General features: G+C 43.9%; 1 protein-coding gene and 1 pseudogene across 1 annotated transcript in view; one reads left to right on the forward strand and one right to left on the reverse strand.

Moving 5' to 3' along the window:
- Window positions 1-19,004, forward strand: part of IRAG1 (inositol 1,4,5-triphosphate receptor associated 1) — a 119,097-nt gene that overhangs the window by 19,655 nt on the left and 80,438 nt on the right. The window lies entirely within an intron of this gene.
- Window positions 16,070-16,150, reverse strand: LOC148162640 (U4 spliceosomal RNA; annotated as a pseudogene).

Consider the following 19,004-nt stretch of genomic DNA (forward strand, 5'->3'; position numbering starts at 1 on the left):
AAGAAAGGCCCCTCCAGACCAATGGCAGTGGGAGGGGGAAGGGTGAACCAAATCGGGTGAGCTTTGCATTAGCCAAGATTCTTGTCTGCATGGAACAGAAACTTACTCAAATTAGATTAGACAATAACCAGAATTTTCTGGGTTACATAACCAACAAGTCTAGGGCAGGTTCAGGTGTAGCTGGATGCATGGGGCTCATTCCCTCTACCTCCCAACTGTCCTTGGTATTGGATCTCTTCTCAGGTGGCCTGTGCCTCATGGTGACAACCTGGAACTTGTGGTCCCCAGCTTACATCCTATCCTCTCAGAAACCCCGGCAGCAAGAACTCCCCCAGTCATTCCAACAAATTACTGAGATGAATTTATCATTCAGTCTGGATCATGTGCCCATTCCTTGATCACCAGGGCCAGGGCCACAGGGTGTCTGATGGGTCAGCCCTGTGTTACATTCCCACTCCCACGGTGGGGTCAACCACCCCCACCCCAAGCACAGGGACGATGAAGATGCTGCTGTTACCAGAAGAAGAGGAACCGTGGTAGAAAACAGGCAAAAACTGCAGGTGTTCCCCCAAAGCACCAACTCTGTGCCAAGTCGTTTACACATCTCATTTCATCCCGTCAACCATCCTGAGGTAGAAACAATTATCTCCATTTTGAGGGGATGAAAATCAGGCATAGACTACCTTGTCCTCCCTTCCTACCCTATGAACACTTTTTCTGTTCTGTGCTGCATGGGAATCTCTTAGAGAGGTCAAGAGTCAGCACAAGGGTCACAGCTAAGAAAAGGAGAACAAAAGTGCATGATCTATAAGCTGAGAGACACTCAAACTGCATTTCAGTTTGAAATTGCAGTGGTTATAGGTCCTGACCTTTTAATTGCTAGGAGACTAGAGGTCAGACTCCATGAAGCGGGGGAGATGCTCATGCCCTGCATCGCTCTTGTCCCATGGGCAAGGACCCGGGAATCAGGGTTGATCGGGGCTGGGAGGCCGGCATGTGTGTTCATGTGCGACTCTCCAGACATGGAGTATAACCTGGTGGTCATTCAGAAGCACTTATTGCAGACACTGTGCATGAAACAGAGTCAACTTTCCCTGTTGAGCTGAGATTTCCTCCCATGCTGTCAGCATGTCATACTTTCAGCAGTAGAGGAGCCACAAGACAGGGAAAATGGGCAACACATGATGCCTTTGTTGGGCCACGTCTGGATGGGATGGAAGCAGAGTAGGACAGAATGTGTTTTGGGAACTTTTCCAGCTGAAAGCCCAGAGGACTAGGGCTGGTGTGCTTGTAATAGATCACATTCCTCTCTGTTTCCAAAGCCAGTCCTTCCTGATGAAGGGGAAAGTGTAGGAGGAATCTCCAAACTGAGGGATGAATCCTTTCCTTGAGCCTCATTTTATAGAGACTTCAGTGTAAGAATAAAAGATGTCATTCCCATTTGTGCCCATCCTTGTAAAAACGCAACATATATTTGAATGTCTTTGCTAGCAGAATTCGAAATGCCTCAGGTGAGAAATGGTGCACCTTGCAAAATTGATTTGACTTTTGGGAATATTGCGTGTGTTGTGTGTGGTGTGAGTGTGTGTATGTGTGTGTGCACGTGTGTATGCATGCAAACTGTGTATTTCCAGAGCATCTTGAACTATGGCACCCTGGCTCTCACTGTCCATGCTTACAATTGCCTGATTGCTGCTGTGCTTCTAATTGCTGAGCTCAGTGCCTCGGTCTACCTGGTTTACTATTGAATACAGAGCTTGGCTTTGTAGGTCCTCAGTAAATTTTTGCTAAATGGAAAAATGGATGACTGATCTGCACATGCATTTTGGCAAGTTTCTTTTTGAGCATAGTCTTGCTTCTGTGTCTCTATGTATCTGTCTCTCTGAGCTCATGTCCCATGTCCCTTCATCTCTCTTTTAGTCTTTTTGTTGTCCCCTCCTTCATTTCTCTCCACATAACCCCATCCTAGACACATATACACAGATTCCATCTCTTTTCCCCAACCTGTTTTCTTAAATCATATATACTCAGGAATTTTAGAGATGGAAGGAAACTTAGAAATCAGGTAGCTGAATTTCCACATTTTCTGTTTGAGGAAACTATGTCCAGACAGATCTCCATGTATTAAGAACCAAAGGTAGTTTCTGTGTTGTTGTTGTTGTTGTTGTTTTTGAAGAAGTTTTATTTTTAACAGCTTTATTAAGCTATAGTTCACATGCCCTACAATTCACCCACTTAAAATGTATAATTCAATGGTTTTTAGCACAGAGAATTGTGCAGCCATCACCACTATTTCATTCCAGAAAATTTTCATTACCCAAAAAGAAACCCTATATTTATTAATAGTCACTTCCCATTTCCCCCATTCTTCCAGTCCTAAGCAACCACTAATCTACTTTCTGTCTCTACAAATTTCTCGATTCTTGACATTTCATATAAAGGCTATCATGCAGTCATACAACATATGGTCTTTTGTGACTGACTTCTTTCACTTAGCATAAAGTTTTCAAGGTTACCCATATTTAACATGTATCAGAACTTCATTCCCTTTTGTGGCTAAGTAATATTCCACCATATTAATATACCACATTTTATTCATCTGTTAATTAGCTGGACATTTCATTTGTTTTCACTTTTTGGCTATTATGAATAATGCTGCTATGAACATTGTGTGCATGTTTTTGTGTGGACACACATTTTAATTTCTCTTTGGTTTATACCTAGAAGTGGAATTGGTGGGCCATATTGCAAATCTATGTTTAACATGTTAAGGAACTGCCAGTGTGTTTTCCAAAGTAGCTGTATGATTTTACATTTCCACCAGCAATGCATAAGGGCCCCAAATTTTCCACATCCTTACCAATATTTGTTCTTATCTATCTTTTGTACATTTTAATGGATGTGAAGTGGTATCTCATTGTTGTTTTGATTTGTACTTCTCTGAAGGCTAATGATATTGAGCATCTTTTTATATGTTTATTGGGCATTTATGTATCTTCTTTGGAGAAACATTTATTTGATTCTTTTGGCCATTTTAAAAGTATTTGTCTTTTTATTATTGATTTGTAAGAGTTCTTTACATATTCTGAGTACAAGTCTCATATTAGATATATCATTTGCAAATATTTTATTATATTCTATGGGTTGTATTTTCATTTCTCAGTGGTATTATTCCCAGTGCAAAAGTTTTTAATTTTGGTGAAATCCAATTTATTTATTTTTTCTTTTGTTGCCTGTATTTTTGGTATTGTATCTAAGAAGGTATTGCCTAACACAAGGAAACAAAGATTTACTCCTACGTTTTCATCAAAGAGCTTTATAGTTTTACCTTTTCCATTTAGGCACTTGGTCCATTTTGATCCAATTTTTGTATATGGTATAAGGAAGGGATCCAATTTTATTCTTTTGAATGTGGATATCCAGTTGTTCCAGAACTATTTGTTGAAGACTGTTCTTTCCCCATTGAATTATCTTGTCACCCTTATTAAAATCAATTGACTATAAATATGGAAGAATCTATTTATGGACTCTCAATTCTCTTCCATTAATATGTATGTCTATCCTTGTATAGTATCTAGTGCCATACTGTCTTACTGTAATTTTATATATTAAGTTTTTAAATTGAGAGATGCAATTTATCCTTTTTTCCCTTCTTTTTTCGAGATTGTTTTGGTTATTCTTGGTCCCTTGCATTTCCATATTAAATTGAGGATCTATTTGTCAATTTTTGCAGAAAAAAAAAAGGCAGCTAGGATTTTAATAGGGATTGTGTTGAATAAGTAAATCAATTTGGGGGATATTTCTGCCTTAACAATATTAAGTCTTCTGATCCCAGGGTGTCTGGGTGGTGCAGTTTGTTGAGTGTCTGACTCTTGGTTTTGGTTCAGGTCATGATCTCAGGGTTATGGGATCAAGCCCCATGTGAGGCTCCAAACTCAGCTTAGAGTCTGTTTGAGACTCTCTCCCTCTCCCTCTGCACCCCACCCCTACTCTCTCTTTTTTTAAGATAGATGGATAAATCTTAAAAAAAAAAAAAAGTGTCTTCTGATCCATGAACATGGGATGGTGCTCCATCTTTTGAGATCTTCTTTAATTTTCTTAACAATGTTTTGTTGTTTTCAGAGTATACATTTTTAATTTCTTTTGTTGAATGTATTCCTAAGTATGTTAAGCTTTTTGATGCTAGTATTATGTCTCTTAATTTCATTTTCAAATTGTTCATTGCTAGTGTATAGAAATATAGTTGATTTTCATATATTAATCTTATATTCTGCAAACTTGTTGAACTCATTTATTAATTCAAATAGATTTTTAGTGGATTCCTTAGGATTTTATATACACAAGTTTATGCCATCTGCAAGTAATAGTAGTTTTACTTCTTCAAAACTAGAATTTTGGGGCCCTAATCCAGAGTATTTTTATTTCTTTAGAGGGTCCTGAAAGGAGCTTTGTGGTTGGCTTGAAAAATACTAAAGCAGTTATCCCCAAACCTGATACAGCCAAGAAATTCTATTAGTAGTTGCATTAGTTTGCTAGGGGTCCCGTAATAAAATACCATAAGGTATTTAAGTCTTAACCAACAGAATCAATTTTCTCACAGTTCTAGAGATGCCCAAGATCAAGATGTTGGCAGATTTGGTTTCTCCTGTGGTTTCTCTCCTTGACTTGCTAATGGCCACCTTCTTTCTGTATCAGTTAATGGTCTTTCCTCTGTGCATGCACATTCCTGGTGTCTCTCTGTGTCCAAATTTTCTCTTCTTATAAGAATACAAGTCAGATAGGATCAGGGCTCCCTCTAACAGCGTCATTTTAACTTCACTTGATCTTAGCCAAAAGGCCAAGAAGTGATCAGCCTCATTTTAACTTAATCACCTCTTTTAAGACCTATCTCTATATATAGTCACATTCTGAGGTGCTGGGGATTCGGGATTCAATATATGAATTTTGGGACACAGTTCAGCTCCAAACAATAGCCTATGGGTGTTCCTCTGAGAGATCTGATCTCTGGTTAGTTGCAACTAGGGAAGGCAGATTTGTTTAAATAATCCATTCATATGACCACTAAATTACATTGGCCTGCAGCCAGAACTAAAAGGCACTGCCTATAGTGATAAAGGATCCTCATGTGTGTTTTTGCATGTTCCCTGAGCTCAATTAGTCAATCTTCTTTACAGCCACATCAAGGAAGGTTAGTACCAGCCATCAGACATAGACATGCACATAACACCCAGAACCTCTATTTATACTGACTGCTTTAAAACAACAACAACAACAACAACAGGTGGTTCAGTCAGTTAAGCAACTGCCTTCAGTTCAGGTCATGATCCCAGGGTCCTGGAATCAAGCCCTGAGTCGGGCTCAGGAGTCTGCTTGTCCCTCTCCTTCTGCCCCTCCCCCCACACTTGTGCTCCCTTTCTCTCTCTCTCTCAAATAAATACTTAAAATCTTAAAAAAAAAAAAAAAAGCAAAAGTAATTCCAAATTGTGCTGTGTGAACAGTATGGTCATGGACTTGCATGAGGAGTCCTTCTGTGAGTAAAATTTGAAGTTCTTAAACAGAAAGACTCATGTGAAATGAACTTTAAACTTCTTAAAAAGTTCACTCTAATTTTGTTCTCTTTTGAGTGAAGGGTCAGTTTTGGAAGCTCAAGATGTAAGTATTCTTTGCTCTGTACTTTTTATAGTAGCCAAAAGCAAGATGCTACTGATCTCAATTGTATCAGTAGGAACTGAAAATCAAGATTTCCTCCCAGGTCATCTGAGTTAAGGCGTCATCCCACCTTGGCTGGTGGGCTTCTCTCCCTCTTTCCTTTGCACATTTTCTGCTCCCCTTTTTAGTCTTATTTTTAACTCTCTTGCCCTTTGAGTGTTTTTATTGACATCTGGCCATGAACTCTTTTAGGAAGCAGGCAGTTATAAATCATCCACAGAGAAATCAATAAAAACAAGTTCAATCCACAGTAAGACTGATTTGCCCCCAGATAACCAGGATCCTGCGGGCTCAGCAGTTATACCCATGGAGGTATCTAAAAGAAGGGTGAAGAATAAGGGGGCACTACATTCTGAGAGAGGTGATGAGCTGCCAGCTCCCAGAGGCTCAAGGAAGGGATGGACTTGGCTTCTATCCACACACTTCTCATCCAGCCTCAGGGGAGAGTTCTGTGTTTCCATTTCATCCAGCTCAGATTTTTCCAACCACATCAGTGGCATTTTCTTATCGTCTGTGGATCTGCTTCAGAGCTAAAGTCTCTTCTCTGAGCCTCAAGAAAGGGAAGTAGGAATGAATTGTATTTGCAGGGGATGGGGGAAGGAAGGTTACTGTAGCAGAGACATGCGAGAAGAAAGAAGTTCTATCAAGTTGTCTGTTGTCAGGTCACAGCTTTTGGTCACCATGAGTTGGGAGAGGCCATCCCTCCGGCCAGAACTCCAGAGATTCAAAAGTCTGAAAGTCACTGTACAGCAGCTGAAAGCTAGGCCCAGAGACAGGCATGACTGGACCAAGATCACAGAGTGGTTTCATAACCAGCTCACAAAGAAATGGCCCCACTGCTTCGAAATCCTAGTTCTCTTCCAAGAGGAGCTTTGCTCAGAAAATGCAAATTCATGGGGAGTCAAAACCAAAAAAAAAAAAAAAAAGTAAATCTACATAGAAAAAATATCAATCAGTTCATTTATTAAAAATGAGTATATCAAATTGCCCGCTATAAGTACCGTGAGGGTCATAAGACCATTTGGACCAACCATTTATGTCCTCTTAGAAAATGAGACTACACTAACCTTCGGAAGAGAATTTCCTATAAGGTGCTTTTCCTCTCCTCTCCATCAGCGAAAATATTCAAACTGCAAAGCCCAGGGTGCTGGGGTCAGGTGGTTGGAGACAATGAGACTGTTCATTGCACTGAGGGCAGGGCCTCCCTGAACCAGGAACTCAGAACCAAGGCTGCAGTGAAAATCTCACATCCCATGAAGGCCTGATTTTACTTCCCAGGTGTCTCTGCTTTCTCCAAGTTGTATATCTCTATTAACTCAGCCCAGGACCTACAGGAAGTCATGGCCCCTTTCCCCTCAGGGGCTTTTCTGGAGATGTGTGCATTTAAACTGGGTTAAGGAATTATTTGATTCAGTTCAACATTTGTCAAACACTAATTATGTATCAAGTGTCAGGGATACAAAGATGAGAAAGATTGGGTTTTAAAGGACAAGTAAGAGTCTGCCATGAAAACCACTGAGTTGCTATCAGTCAAGTGGGAAAGACCAACTTGCAAACAAATAATTGCAGTTAGAGCAGGGTTGGCAAACTTTTTCTGTAAAAAGCCAAATAGTAAATATTTTAGGCTTTATGAGTCAGATAGAGTCTGTCTCAGCTACTCAACTCTGCCCTTGTAATGCAAAAATGGCCATAGGCAATACATAATCAACGATTGTGGTTATGTTCCAATAAAATTTTCTTTATATAAAAATAGTCAGTTGGTCAGATTTGGTTCACAGGCCGTAGTTTGCTGAACACTGTGTTAGAGAAATGTCATAATAATATGCAAAACAAAAAATAATAACAATAGTAATTGTTAATTACTATTATTATTTTAATAATAATAAAAGCTACCATTTTGATAGCTAACTCTGCTAGTGACCCTACACCAGGCACTATCTCTATAATTCACATATATTTGCATACTTATTTTTCACAACAACTTGTGAGGACACTGAGATTCAACAGTCAAAGTCACAGAGTTAGCAAGTGACAAACACAAGGTAAAGCCCGAACCTGTTTGGCTCTACAGTCTATGTTCCCAGATAAACAACTTAAAATTCTGAAAAAAAATGGGCAGAAGGAGTTCATCTGGGGAGGATCATGAGGTGGTTCCTACAGGATGAGGAGAATCTTCCATGGAGGCAGAGAGAAGATATAGGTCTTTGAGGCAGAGAGCGGAACGGAGGTTTGAAAGCACATGGAACATTTTGGAAACAGGGGCATTAGGTGATGCTGGGGTGTGGGATACCTTGGTGGTAGTGGCTAGAGAAGAAACAAGAGAATTTGATAGCTCAGAACAGGAAGTCTGGCATACATGCCAGAGACCGTGGACTTTATCTAGGGACCAGGGATTTTCCAGCTCTAGTCTTCTAGATAGGCTGCATCAGACTCCCCTGAGGGACTATTAGCCGTACAGATTCCTGGGCCCTGTCCCCAGATATTTTGATCCAGTAGATCTGGGATGGAACCAGGAGTATGCATTTTATCAAATACCTCAGATGATTCTAGTAAGCATTCTTGGATTTAGGAATCAGTGCATGAAGAGCCAGTGAAATGTTTTAATCAAAGGAGAAATATAACCAAAGTTGCTTTAAAAAGGCCACTTCTACTTGAAAGATGGATTATTAGGAGAATGAACCTGCCCAGAGGTCCATTTCTGGTTAGTTATCAGCTTCTCTCATCTGGAAGTGCAGATGAGAAATTTCCAGAAGTTTCTGCATTTGCACAGGCTTTTAAAGAATAACTCAGCTTAAACCCTGGGTTGAACTCTATGCTGTTGACTAAACAGTTAATTTAAGGAGAGAGAGTATACAAATAACAAAATGCAATTTAGCAGAACATCTGTGATTCTGAGTTAAGGACAATACCTTTTCCATGATGAATCAAATGGTGAATCCTTAGCCAGAAAAACATCTTCTGGTCCTCTGGTCCCATGTCAATGTTTCTTCTGTGGCAGTGGTGGTTGACAACAGTGCTGCTGGGTTCTGTGTTGCCCTAGAAGCCTCAGCATGGTGTGATGAACAGAATCCTGGGCTTGGAGTCAGACTACCCTGAGCTCAAACCCTGTTGAAAGTGCTTAGTAATTGTGATGCGTGGAGCAAATTATCCTTTCTGAGCTTTAGTTTTCTCACCTATAAAATGGGAATAACAATTCCATGCAGGGTATTGTAAGGACTGAATAAGATGAAGGATATAAAGAGTCAGATTGAGCACCTGGTGCAATAAATATTGGTTCCCTTCTGCTGATGCCTCAAAATTGTTTTTATGCATTTCCCATCTTTCCATTGTGGAAAAATGACAACTCCCTGGAGAGAAATCCTCTATGGTTACTTCCTGTCTCATATTATCAAGCAGCCACTGTTGCACAAGCTTGTTTATGAGGAACACACTGAAATTCATGTGCCTCAGGCCACCAGAGTTTGCTGTTGAGAAAGCCGTTCCCAAGCTCCTGCCTTCACCTTCCTCAACACCATTTCACAACACTGTTTACCATAGTCTGTTCTCAAATGGTGTCTAAAGATTCAAATCCTGTGGCTATTTGCATAGATTTGGATGCCAAGGGAACTGCTCCACTTTACTTTCACACGTGGCTTCTTGTGGCCACAGCCTCTGTCCAGGTTCTGAGTTGACCAAACTGCAAATTCATTTCAGTTCAGATTCCCCTGATGACCCTGGCCGAGATCCACAACTGCTCCTATCACCTCCACTGTTCTCAGTGGGCAAGGTGTGAGCTTCTTCCTTGTCCTGTAAACTGGAGTTCTCACCCCAAACTGTGGGGCAAGGGTTCAGGGTGGCAAACCTGTTCATAAAGCCTCCCATTGCCCAGGTTTTGGAGCCTGCTCTCCTGGGAACAGTTAGCAGTCGGATCCCATCCAATGCTGAACTGAGGAATAGGTCGAGTGAGTTCCTGGTGGTCATCTGGAAGGAAACAACAATGTTGGAAAATCATTCGAAGGTTGAAATTTAATTCAATAAACATGTCTTTATATTCACCAGGTTATCTTTTAGGCAGGAACAAGGAGATTGGTCAAAGCTAGTTCCTCCTTTAGGACCTGAGTGTATGTTTAAATGTATACATGTATGGTGGAAGGTAGGGTGGGGGGCAGGCACTGTGGGGGTGGACGATTCAGAGGTTTGGGCTGGGGTTTCAGGGAGGACACTGATTCCATCAACATGGTCAGGGAATGCAGAAGGAGAAGCAGGTTCTGAGGAAAGGCACATGGTGATACGTTTGGGTTAGGGAATAACTTAGGGCAAGCTCATTTGCTCTCGATCTAAGCATTCCAGCTCAGACTCATGTTGGCAGCGGAGCAGCAAGGTGAGAGAAGTCCCTGGTGTCCAGAAAGACCCTTTACAAAGCCCACTTTACAAAGGCTAAGCTGTTTTTACCAGTAGGAATTCTTTATCACAAGTGTCAAAAAAGCCAACACAAACCAGTTTAAGCAAAAAGGGGTATTTGTTGGTTCTTGAAACATAAAAGGCTAGGGATTATCAGGCGATATCAGGCATAGCTTGATCAGGGCATAAGGTGACAACCTCAGGGCCTAGTTTCTAGCTCCTTGCTATCTTCTCTTTCACATTCATTCCATTCTTAGACCATAAGGATTCTGTTTCCACCCTCTTACATTTAAGATTTGCAGTTAAGACTCTCTTTTCCAGAAAAATCTCATTGTGTCTCATTGGCTCTAGGTAGGTCACATGCTCACCTTGAACAAATCCCTGTAACTGGAGGGATGTGATGCAAAGGTGTTCAAAGGTAGCCTCCAGCCCTGGGGTTGCCAGTTAGACCCCTCACCTCTGACTGATGACTGCTCTCCATAGACAACATGGATCCCCAAACTCATGCGGTAGAAAGTGGGGCTCAGGCTGGCAAATTAGTCCAACTCTCTACTGTGGAGATGGGAAGACTGAGGCCTGAGTGGTAAAGGAACCCACTGCCACACAAGTGGATGGCTTCACAGTCTGCTCTTTCCTCCCCCAGAAGGACCCTGTCAGTGAGCCTCTGCAATCCTTCCTTTAGCCTCCTGAAGTACATATTAGGCCACACTGTGCCCTGAAGCCCAGCACCAGGTTTTGGGCCCCTTTCCAAAGCTTCTGAGAGCTGGGATTCCCAGAGTGGAGATAAACAGGCAAGGAATTGAGCTGGGGCACTCCATCCCAGCAGGGAAGAGCTATCTCTTCTGCTTATCTTAGCTGATGCAGCTGCTTCCTATCTATTCCAGGGGATGCTGTGAGAAAGACTTTCAGTTCCGTGCCTCAGCCACAGTTGTCCTCGCTGGCCCTGACGTAGGGCTGTGATCTGGAACAATCAAGATTCCCCCCTAAGGAACTTTCTTCCGATATTCTTGTTCTGTCTCTGCTGAGGGTGGAGAAGAACAAGAATGGGTTCTCACTCAAGAAGGGCCAAAGACACCATTTTGGGTACAGGAGACTCAGGTTTTGGTATTGACTCTGTTTCTTGACTGTGTGATCTAGAGCAAGTCACTTTACCTCTTTGAGGCTTGGTTCACCTCGTCTGTAAAGTAGAGATATACCTTCCTCACAGAGCAGACAGGGTTCAAGAGCTAATATGTATATTGTGCTGGGAGTATAGTAGGCCATATGAAAAGTGAGGTTTGATTCCTAGAGTCTTTGCTTTCAAAGGAGGGATCCACCAGGTATTGAGCAATTGCTCTGGACCTATGCTATATTTCCACAGCTTGGGGCACAAAAGAAAGCTCTGCACCATCAGGCTTGGCAGAGGCGATTAATGTACAGGAAACAGAGACCACTGTGGGGCAGATAGGGGGCTGCTGCACCATGCTATCATAGACCAGAGAGCACACAGTATCCTGGAGAGGTCAGGAAAGGCTTCCTTGGAAAGGCAGCCTGAAGGACACATCTCAGAGCCCAGGGCCTAGCCTAGTACCTGACACTAAGGAGGCACCCACTAAGCATTTGTTGAATGAAAGAATGACTTAGGCAGGCACTGTGAAGGCCATCTTTTCCTTTGGACTTTCCAAAACCAGTTCCTGCATTTAGACCTCTATGGTCACTTCCCAGAACAAAGCTGGGAAGGGAGGAGAAGAGGGAGAGTGGGAGGGAAGAACTGGCAAAGAACTGGGAACTGGATATTTATTTATTTATGTATTTATGTATGTATTTATTTATTTATTTAGGTTGGGATTAGGGGTCTTTCTGAGTCAAGAAAGAAGTTTTATTTTTATTTGGAACAAAGTTCCCGAAGTGATAGTTTGCTGATCCTCGTTTTTCAGACAGGCTGCTCCTGGGTGGCCCTTGACACATCTCATGTCTTGGACAAAGCACCACTTGTCTTTCTCCATCCTTTCCTCATCCCAAGGAATGAATGTCTTCAGACACAGAAGCCAGAAGATCCAAGGAAGAGGTTGTTAGCTGAGATTTGGCCCCACTTTTGGCTTCTGAGAGAGTCTGCATGTGCAGTGTGGGCAGAACTAGCTGTTGCCGGGGTCCCATCAGGCTGACTCAATTCCTCTGGCCTTCTTCCTGAAATGAGACCACAGTTCTCAGAGGCCTGTTTCACAGGAGTGGAAGATTCTGGGTTCTGGATTCCCAGACCCCCAACATCAGAGTCTGTGCCCTCATCAGAGCAGGAGTTGGGCCATGTGTCCAGGTTTGGCTTCGGAGGCTATGACCATTTTGCCAAGCCTCATGGCTTAACTCTTTTGCAGGGGGGGCACGGTTCCAGAAGCGCCATGGCAACAGACCCTAGGGTGTTGACACATTTGAGTATGTGCCACTGGCAGCAATTTGGGGACTGCTTTAGCTAGTTCTCAAAGCGGAGCTGGAAGGGCAAGTGGGGCTGCTCTGTGGCTTCCTGCAGGATTTAAGTGAAAGCTGCCAGTCCCATTGGTAAGTGAATCCTAAAAGTCACTTTGCCAAGTACTCCTGGTCAAACAGAAGCATGTAGGTGGCAGAGGAGGAGGCCCTGCTCTTTGTGAGGTTTCAGTTGGTAGAATCCTATGAGGAAAATCTGCACACCTGTGTGTCAGAGAAGACAGGAAACCCACTTACATCACTGAGAGAGAAAACTCAGCTGTTAACCTGGGCAAGCTCCGTAGGAACGGGGCAGGTAAGGCCATCTACCTGCATATGCAGCTGCCCAGATGATGTGTGCTCATATCATTTAAGTAAGAAGAAAACGTCTTCTTTATCCATTCATCTGTTGATGGACACCTAGGCTCTTTCCATAGTTTGGCTATTGTGGACATTGCTGCTATTAACATTGGTGTACAACGACGTGGATGGAACTAGAGGGTATTATGCTAAGCGAAATAAGTCAATTATCATATGATCTCACTGATATGAGGAATTTGAGAACAAGACAGAGGATCATAGGGGAAGGGAGGGAAAAATGAAACAGGACAAAACCAGAGAGGAAGATAAACCATAAGAGACTCTTAATCTCAGGAAACAAACTGAGGGTTGCTGGAGTGGAAGGAGGTGGGAGGGAGGGGGTGGCTGGGTGATGGACATTGGGGAGGGTATGTGCTATGGTGAGCTCTGTGAATTGTGTAAGACTGATGAATCACAGACCTGTACCCCTGACACAAATAATACATTATATGTTAATAAAACAAATTTTAAAAAAAGTAAGAGGAAAACGGGGCTTTGTTTTCCCCACTTCTCACATGAGGAACTCCAAGGCCATGATGCGGCCATAAGTGAAATCAGCCTGGAGGGGTCATTTGACTTCCAAGGCTTCCTCAAAAACCAGGGTTTGAACTCTTAACAACTCTGTATCAGAGTCTGTGACATATTTTCTTCTGCTCTCTCACTTACTCATTCATTTATTCATCTATTCAAGAAATCCTGGCAGATGAATTCTATGCTGGCTCTGCCATCAAGGAGCCCACTGTTTAGAATATGATTCTTAATGAAGCGTGGCTGAGAAGGGGGAAGATGGATAGGGGGTGGAGGGGATAGTGCGCCCAATGGGGGGGCCTCATCAGAGTTCACTGGAGGACAATTCATGCTTCTGTACCCTGGAGATTTAGGCCCTGTTAGTTAATAGAAATTTGACATATACTTTAGGGGGACTGGGTAGCAAAAAGGCTAAGAACAGCCCGTGCAGTAAACAGATGATTGTAAGACAAGGTGAAGAGCCACAAGGCAAGGGAGAACGTGGGCCTGCCGGAGTCTAGAAGAGTGGCATCAGAAGAGAGAGTCAGGGAGATTTCCTGGTGGAAGTGACACTTGAACAGAGTACTAAAGGATGAACAATAGTTGGCCAGGGAATTCCCAGACAGGAGAGTCCACAAGAAGGTTCAGAACCTCAACCAGCACATGCTGAAGCAAGGACCAATAATGCCTAAGTAGTCCATGATCAGGCATAAACTGTCCTCTCTAAGTAATTTTTCAGGACAACAAAGAGACTCTTTTTTTTCCTTTAACAATTCCATCATTTATTATACAAGTAAGTCATGCTCACTGTGGGAAAAAAATGAAAAAATACAGAGATAAATATTTAAAAGGTGTTAAATTGATTTTATTCATAATTCCATTTGAAGATGACCCCTTTTAACATGTGGGTTTTAACCTTCTGGGCTTCCCTCCCTAATAGATAGCCATAATCTATCTATATCTATTTCTCATAAAAATATATATAATTTTGAAATGAAAGTACAATCACACCACCTGTTTTTGTCCCCCAATCAATATATTGTGAACAAAAATGATTATGTATAAAGTGTCAAACTATGCATTTTAACCATCTTGGATAGAAATGTTCTGAAATGGAACTTGCTCTCCTGTCTTTTCCAGGGAGCCAACATCAGAGCTTTGCTTCATTCATGCTCGCCAGCTTTGGGCTGGGCTATAAACCAGGGCTGAACTCAATTGACTAGGAAGGTGTCAGAGAGTGTGCCGAGCTGAGTGCTTGTATCCGCTCTTAAGAATGTGTCTGCTTCCTTCCTGCAGTCAGTTGTCCCTTCTCACTGCTTTTAAGGGCTGGCAAAGCAGAAAACCAAGCCTGTAAAGTGCATGGGAAGGAGTATACCTAGGTTGTAAGTGAAGGCCTGGGTGGCATGAAGCAAAGTGACTTTTGTTCATCAATATTCTCTTTCTCAGAGGCGAGTAAAAGAACATTTCCTAAGTATCTACTATGTACTGGATACATGCCTTATTTTATTTAAATCTCCTAACAACCCTTTGAGAGAAGTATCTTAGCTCCATCTTCCAAATGACAGCCTGATCCCAGAGAACATTCATTGCTTTGTCAAGGGTCACGGAGCTGTGAGGGCCAGAGCTCTTCTGGAACCTGGTCTATTTCACTTCCAAACCCCTGCTATTTTCACCGTACCATATCTCATGCTTGCTACCAAATCTTGTTCTGGGTTTGCACCGATGACATTGTCAGAGGCATGGCCACTGGACTGGTGAGATGCTTCTGTGTGGAGCAGGGCTTGGCCTCCCACATAATTTTTCATGACCTCAGAACTGAATACTAACTGCTCATTAGATGGCACCAGTACTCCCCGGCCTGCCACACTCTGTCTTCCATAAGAAGGGGCAGGACAGGCCAACTTTGTATGTTAGAGAAACTTCTCTGGCATCTTGTAGAGAGTGGTTGGAAAGGGCCAGACCAGAGGGAACGAGAAAAAGGAGGTTTTTGCAGTGACACAGGTCACCCAGATCCATGGCAGGGGTGGTGGCCAGGGGAAGGAGGGAAGCAGTCAAAGACATGTCTGACCTAGGACTGCCGGGACTCGGAGTCTAACTGATTGTGGGGGCAACGGAGAGAGAGGAGTCATGATGACTTCTGGGTTTTTAGTCTAAGTAGCATTCACTAGGGTACAGGAGGAGTGGGCTTGGGAGAAGGCAGGACCGGGGAGGGGAAGAAATGATGGATCTTGTTTGGGACATGGTACACCTAAGCAGCATTGTGCAAAGGTAACTGGCAATCAAATCTCTGTAATTCTGCTACCGTGGGGGTGGTATTAAAGTCATCTGCATTCCTTCCGCACCCTGGCAGGGGTGAGGAGCCGAGCCCAGGATGTAGAGGCTTAGTGGTGAGCTGGTAAATGTTTAACAGCTGGCTCTCTTGGACAAAAAGCCTTGATATGGAGCATTTGCGGATTTGCTGATTTCTGTGGCACCATGACCAATTTCAGCTACTAACTGCACATCACTGAATGTGAAGTTGGAAAGAGATGCACAGTAGCACATTATTATATAATGTTTTCCCCCCACAGATACAACAGAACTAAATCATCTCAAGAGTATAGATAACAATAAGATGTAGCAAAATAATTAGGATGTGATTATTGTGGGTATTTATTTCCTTTGTTTTTAGTGTAATTTAATTGTAACTTAATTCTTAATTAGCAATAATCATGCCTTGGATAAACCTCATTGGCTACAATATCCACTGCACAAAGCTATAATTCAATTTTTAATGATGTCTGTGTTTAACAACCAGCTCACAAAATTCTTGACAATTAGCACACCACTGGAGAAGCTCCAAGAAAGTACAAGTTGGAAGAGCTATAAATCCACCTCCTTGTCAGACCGGTTGAGGGACTCCCCAGGGTCACACATCTGGGAGGGCAGAGTCAGGCCCAGGACCTAGGAGGAGGCTCTTGGTCCTCCATGCTTCCTGTTGGCCCCTCAGTGCCCTGGTCAGCCACACAGACCCGGGGAAAACCGTGTGGTCCTTGACCCCAGGACGATGATTCATGTCACCCTGGAGTGAGTGACTCAGGGAAGAGGCTGCTGGGCAGCCTGGAACAAAGAGAACTGAACAAGATTTATTTCTGCTAGGAGCTAAATGGGAGGCTCAGATACTTTTCTGCTGTTTCCAGTGCCTTTGAACTGCCTCTGATTGAGCAATTGCACATATTTCCAAGAAGAGAAAATTTTTTCAAGTGGACTTATTTTTATAAAAGAATTGCTGAAGTGAACAAGCTGGGGAGGAAACCTGGGGAGATGTTTTGGCTGACATCCTGTTATGGCTGGGGGGTGGGATGGGCTGGAGTGAGGTCTGGCCCTGGCTTGACCATTTTTCAGGGTACTTAGAACATGATCCCAGGAATTTCAGGGTTTCACCAACCCTCTTCCTCCAAAATGGTACTCAGGGTCCAAGGAACTTCCCGAGTGCCAGGGACCTGGGGTGAAGGAGGGTGCGCTGGTGCCTGATATCATCTGTCCCGGCCCACTTTACAAGATGTCCACCATGCTTTCTGTGAGTCATTGGTCAGTAGGTGACCTCTGAATCAGCCTTCTCAAGGCACCTTCAAGTCTGGCAACTCTGCTGCTGGCTACACAGAAATGATTGTGCCATGTGCCCCCTGCCCTCACCCCTCCTCACCGCTGCCACCCCCCCCCCCCCAGCTCCGGAATGAGGAGTCTTGTGAGGCTGTCTGAAGGCCTTGTCTATCAGGTCATTCCAAACAACCATTTCCTCTCTTTGGGGTCTTTCCCTCAGGGTTCTGTCTGGGAAACGGGACCCAAGACCTCTCTGCTCTTAGAGTTCGGGACTTTCCCCCATCTCTCCAGAGAAGCAGGGCACAGGCTCTTTTCTAGTGCCTCACCAGAGTCCATACTCTCATTACTTCTATGTGCCCTCTCCTGTCTGCCCCTTGCCCCATAGTCTTTTACTAGTCCCAGGGTTTGGGGAAGACTTAACCTTACTTAGGATGCTTTTCCCAAATCTCTTTTCTGTACCCTGAGCCCTCTCTATTTCCCTAAGGGAGAGCCCTTCACTACAAATGAGGCAGAGACAGACTCCCTTTTCTCTACCCCCTGCTGCTATACCCTTCCCTGAGGCAATGAGCACAGAATGGCCTCCATGTTTGTGTGAAGGGAAAGGCAATGGGGGGAAAGGAGGTATGAGGGGAAGGGAGGGGTCAGTAACTATTTTCACTATCTCAGGTGTCCCTTACTCCAGCCCCCTGCTGAGCACAGTGGGTGCCGACTCTTGCAGTCTTCTTACTGGGGCTGACTCAGCCTCTCCTCCTGGATATTGTCCTGACACTAGTCTGAGCAGAAGCTGGTTCACTCCCGGGGCTGGAATGGGTCTGAATCAGGGGGAGGAAGGCACTCCCAGCCAAAGAACCTATAAGAGATCCTCAGGCCTGGAGAGCATGGCTAGAGGGTGCAGACCCCAGGAGGTATTGGGAAGTGCTCAGGACTAGCCTCCCTGAAGCACTGCCAGATTGCAGCCCCTGTGGTCTGCAGCCCCTGGAACAGAGGGGTTGTGTTGAGGGCAAGAAGTCATTGGGAAGTCCCATCCAGCCCCTCGTCTTCCCCTCTCTGTTGCTTCTTTCTTCTGCCCTTCTATATTCTACCCTTGCTCCCCTGAGACTGACCACAGCACAGATCTAGGGCTGACCACCATGTAGACCTGGGATGACCACAGAACAGATTTGAGATGACCACAGCACAGATCAATGGCTGACCACAATGCAGACCTGGGACTGACCACAGCATAGACCTGGGATGACCACAGTACTGTACCCTCTCCCTCTAACCCCACTGTCTGCCACCACTGGCTGCCCCACAGCAGAGTAAATGTCAGCAAGAGTAAATGTCAGAGTGCTTAGTTCCTGATGGGTTTAATTACAATCATGTCTGATGGCCTTTTATCTACTTGTTTATACAGAGAAGTCCTGGCCAGACCAGGAATATATCTCCTTTACCTGCAAGAAACAAAGCTGGAACTCTGCTATTCAGAATGAACGGCAGACTGACTGGGCCTGGTTGGATTTTTATGCCATGGCTCAGAGAACTCAGCTGCCCTATTCAGAGAGCGAGAAGGGAACTCATTGAGTACATACTGTATGCCAGCATCTTACATGTATTCCCTAAGTTAATCCTTACAACAACCCTAAAAGGGTCTCCATTTTACAGATGAAGAAACAAAGGCCAGGGGAGACTAATCCAGCAGGGAAGAGGCAGAAGAGAATTAGAACCCAATCTTCCAAGTTCCAAAGCCCTCTTGTAGCATCCCAAGGTTAGGAAGCAGGATGGTGTTCTCCTGAGTTGAGCGCTGCTCAGGCTTGCTTGTGGGATCTAGGACCCAGTTCTGCAGTTAGTCAGGCCCAGGGACCCACAGAAGAGCCTCTCAGCACTTTGACCTGATCTCTGATGCCGCAGATTTCCCAAGTGTGTCCAGGACTGCCCTGGGGTGAGATCAGGGACCAGGGAGCACCCTCTCTCTCCCATGAGAGTGACCACAAGGAGGAGGAAGATTGGGAGGCACTGCCAAAGGATGCCTGCTTTCACAGTATGGACAC

The sequence above is a fragment of the Eumetopias jubatus genome, unplaced genomic scaffold, assembly GCF_037043125.1.
Source record: "Eumetopias jubatus isolate StellerSeaLion01/CBP00866 unplaced genomic scaffold, mEumJub1_p1.0 scaffold_13, whole genome shotgun sequence".
NCBI classification, from domain to species: Eukaryota; Metazoa; Chordata; class Mammalia; order Carnivora; family Otariidae; genus Eumetopias; species Eumetopias jubatus.